The 4,424-nt window shown below is 46.3% G+C and overlaps 1 pseudogene; it reads right to left on the bottom strand.

Moving 5' to 3' along the window:
• Positions 1 to 2,423: 2,423 nt before the first annotated feature.
• Positions 2,424 to 4,115, bottom strand: LOC147707488 (18S ribosomal RNA; annotated as a pseudogene).
• Between the last annotated feature and the right edge of the window lie 309 nt (positions 4,116 to 4,424).

Below are 4,424 nucleotides of genomic sequence, written 5' to 3'. Positions count from 1 at the left end.
CAAAGAAAATCAAGACTAGGCCTCTGTAGTAAACTCTGCCCTGCTTGTGGAGTATGCGGAATTCCTGATCTTTTTTCAATTTTTTTCCATTTGCGTGCTCGAGATTTGTTTTAGCCCTCGTGAGCGAGTACCACAATAATCTCGGACTCTAGCGAGCTCACGTGATACTTCGCGCTCGCTTGCACAGCTTCATGCCGCGGCGGCGCCAATGTAGTGGCAATCACAAACTCACCGCTCGAGCAGCTTTTGTGATCGAGAAGCAACTGAGAGGTTTTTCGAGTGGATTTTTTTCTCCAACGGGATATTGGAGTTGTTTTTTATGTGTAAGAAGCCTTTTTTACTTTACTTTTTTTTCCCCAACAGGAAGGAAATGCACCAGAGACTTAAAATATTTAGCAAGTACGTTCAAAAACTGTTGTATAAGGGTGTTGTTTCTTTGATTGGGGGCACGCACCAGGATTTATTTGTACTTTTATTAGATTTTTATAGTTTAATATGGAGTGTGGCCTGCAGTTTCAATAAGGGCTATTATTTTTTTTGCATTTTTTCTTCTTTTCTAAAGGAAAATGTTGCACAGTTTAGTACATTTTCTCTGTGTTTTTGTAATAAATTAGCAATATTCCTTTATTCAGAATGTGGCCTAGTCTTCCAATGGGTCTTTCAGCCAGTAGACCCAGTACTAGTCATGGTCGCATAAAACAAATGTTTATGAGGTGTCTGTTGAATTGAAACATCATTTAGGCCATAAAAGGCATTGGATTAAATTACAAAAAGTTGTTTTTGCAGTATTTCATGTTTTTTTCTGTAAACAGTGGATAGGTGGGGTAATATAATTGATGCCTTTGGAGGATGTGTGTTGTTGTAAAAGTTTTCAGCTCAGTTAATTTTCATTTTTGGCATTGCTGAATTAATGTTGTTTTCTCCTGTGTTGCCATGTCTGTGTGTTTGTCATAGGCCACCATTTGTCTTTCTTCTTCATGCCATGTGGCAAGGGCGCATTTTTTTGATTAGTCAGTGTCCATAGACCTATATATGTTCTTGGTTTTCCATGCCTCCTGCTTGTTATTTGACCATGTGGCAGGTGGGAATTTTATGTAGGCAGCCAGTGTGCTTTTGCCATTGCCTGCCTGTCTTCTTTGTTGTGACCATGTGGCTGGCAGCCATTTTGTGTAGCCACCAGCCAGTGTGCTTTTGCCATAGGCCTGCATGCCTTCTTTGTTGTGGCCATGCCTCCTTGCTAGTTGTTGTTGTTTGACCATGTGACTGGTGGCCATTTTGTGTAGCCACCAGCTTTTGTACTTTTGGGATAGGCATGCATGCCTTCTTTGTTGTGGCCATGCCTCCTTGCTGGTTGTTGTTATTGTGACCATGTAGCTGGTGACCATTTTGTGTAAGCAGCTAGTGTGCTTTGCCAAAGGCCTGCATGTCTTCTTTGTTGTGACCAGGTGGCCAGTGGCCATTTTGTGTAGCTGCCAGCCAGTGTACTTTTGCCATAAGCCTGCATGTCTTCTTTGTTATGGCCATGCCTCCTTGCTGGTTGTTGATGTTGCGACCATGTGGTTGGTGGCCATTTTGTGTAAGCAGCTAGTGTGATTTTGCCAGAGGCCTGCATGTGTTCTTTGTTATGGCCACGCCTCCTTGCTGGTTGTTGTTTGACCATGTGGCCGGCAGTCATTTTGTGTAGCCACCAGCCAGTGTGTTTTTGCCATAGGCCTGCACGTCTTCTGTGTAGTGGCTATTCCCCCTTGCTGGTTGTTGTTGTTATGACCGTGTGGCGACGATTTCCAAGGCTCGGCCCTGCCCTTCACAAAGAAACAAGAACTATCCCCGGGGCTCACGCTGGCTTCTCCGGGATCTTAGAGAATAGAAGGTGCACCAGAAATGAAGTCAAAGCCATAGAAGTAGGTCCATCAAATTCCTTTATTATTCATGGTAATAGAAGATGGGCATCAGCCAATGCGTTTCGTTCCAATGAAGGAACTTCATCAGGGCTGAAACAAGTTGCACAGGACATAACATAAATCATGACGCACAGTAACTAACAAAACAATATTATACATATATATTCATAAACATGTAAAAAGAGAAAAAGAAAAAGACACATGAAAATTGACACACATTGTCCAATTAAAATCACATCAAAAGATGGCCCTCAAATATATATACATTACACACAAATATAATACATATATATATACACATATAACATCCAAATAAGAAAAGAAAAATGAAAAAGAAATGTAAAGACCCAATATTTACATTGAACCCAAGGTTCATAAACATGTGGTATTGTCACCACACAAACATAAAATGTTACCGATTAGATCAATTGCCCCGGCCAGGCCCTGTTCCTAGGGTGTGCTTGCAGGCGGTGGATGAGGGCTTCGGGCTGGCGCCGTCGGTCGCTCGGGCCACTCCGCCATTAATGATCCTTCCACAGGTTCACCTACGGAAAACTTGTTGCAACTTTTACTTCCTCTAGATAGTCAAGTTTGATTGTCTTCTTGGCGCTCAGCCAGGGCCATTGCCGCTGCCGACCCCAGCGGGGTTGATCCGAGTACCTCACTAAACCATCCAATCGATAGACGGGCGGTGTGTACAAAGGGCAGGGACTTGATCAACAAGAGCTTATGACCCGCACTTACTGGGAATTCCTCTTTCATGGGAAGTAATTACAATCCCTATCACAAACAGGGTTCAGCAGGTTACCAGCACCTGTCGGCAAAGGGTAGACACACGCTGATCCGTTCAGTGTAGCACGTGCCCAGCCCCAGACATCAAAGGGCATCACAGACCTGTTATTCCTCGATCTCACGTGGCTGAACGCCACTTGTACCTCTAAGAAGTTGGACGCCGACTGCTGGGAGTTGCGTAACTAGTTAGCATGAATGACTCGTTCCTTATTGGAATTAACCACCAACTAAGAACAGCCATGTACCACCACCCACAGAATCAAGAAAGAGCTATCAATCCTTTCCGTGTCCGGCTGGGTGAGGTTTCCTGTGTTGAGTCAAATTAAGCCGCAGGCTCCCCTCCTGGTGGTGCCCTTCTGTCAATTCCTTTAAGTTTCAGCTTTACAACCATACTCCCCCCGGAACCCAAAGACTTTGGTTTACCAGAAGCTGCTCGATGGGTGATGGGATTAATGCCGCCAGATCACTAGTCAGCATCGTTTATGGTCAGAACTACTATGGTATCTGATCGTCTTCGAACATCCGCCAGTCCAAGAATTTCACGTCTAGCGGCACAATGCGAATGCCCCCGGCCGTTTCTCTTAATCATGGCCCCAGTTCCGAAAACCAACAAAATAGAACCAGAGTCCTATTCCATTATTCCTAGCTGAAGTATTCAGGCGACCGGCCTGCATTGAACACTCAAATTTTTTCAAAGTAAATGCTTCGGACCCCAAGGACACTCAGTCAAGAGCATCAAGGCAGCGCCGAGAGGCATGGGCTGGGACAGGCAGTAGCTCGCCTCGCGGCAGACCGCCAGCTTGATCCCAAGATCTAACTGCAACTTTAATATATGCTATTGGAGCTGGGATTACCGCGGCTGGTGGTACCAGACTTGCCTTCCAATGGATCCTCATTAAAGGTTTTAAAGTGTTCTCATTCACAATTATAGGGCCTCGAAAGAGTCCTGTATTGTTATTTTTCTTCACTACCTCCCTGAGTTGGGAGTGGGTAATTTGCATGCCTGCTGCCTTCCTTGGATGTGGTAGCCGTTTCTTAGGCTCCCTCTCCTGAATCGAACCCTGATTCCCCGTTACGCGTGGTCACCATGTTAGGCACAGAACGTACCATCGAAAGTTGATAGGGCAGACATCCGAATGTATCATCACCGTCATGGGGACGTGCGATTGGCATGAGGTTATCTAGAGTCACCAAATGGCCGGGGGAGCCGGATTAGTCTTGGTTTGATAAATGCACACATCCCGGAAGGTCAGCCCTCGTTGGCATGTATTAGCTCTAGAATTATCAGTTATCCAAGTAACAGATGGAGCGATCAAAGCAACCATAACTGATTTAATGAGCCATTCGAAGTTTCACTGTACTTACACATGCAAGGCTTAATCTTTGAGACAAGCATACGCTACTGGCAGGATCAACCATGTAGCCACACCTCCTGATTGGGTGGGGTTTGGGAGCCGACTGCCCGTCTCCCCGACTGGCAACCTTCGCACACCCCTCCCTCTCAGGAGCCTGCTAGGTGAAGGAGCCCACCCACCTGGGCCGGAGGGCTGGGAGTGGAGAGATAGTCACATGGGCACCGGCAGGCCCAGCCATCTCCCTTGGAAGGGAGAGGCCGGACGAGGCGCAGCCTGAGCGAGATGCAGGGGTGCTGAACACTGCGGACGGCGGCACCCCTTGGAACAGTAGTTCTAAGCTGCTGCGTAAATGTGCTGAGCAGAGAGGGGTGATGGT

This window comes from Lissotriton vulgaris, chromosome 6 (genome assembly GCF_964263255.1).
Source record: "Lissotriton vulgaris chromosome 6, aLisVul1.2, whole genome shotgun sequence".
Classification (NCBI taxonomy): Eukaryota; Metazoa; Chordata; class Amphibia; order Caudata; family Salamandridae; genus Lissotriton; species Lissotriton vulgaris.
This window is presented reverse-complemented; position numbering and strand designations above follow the sequence as displayed.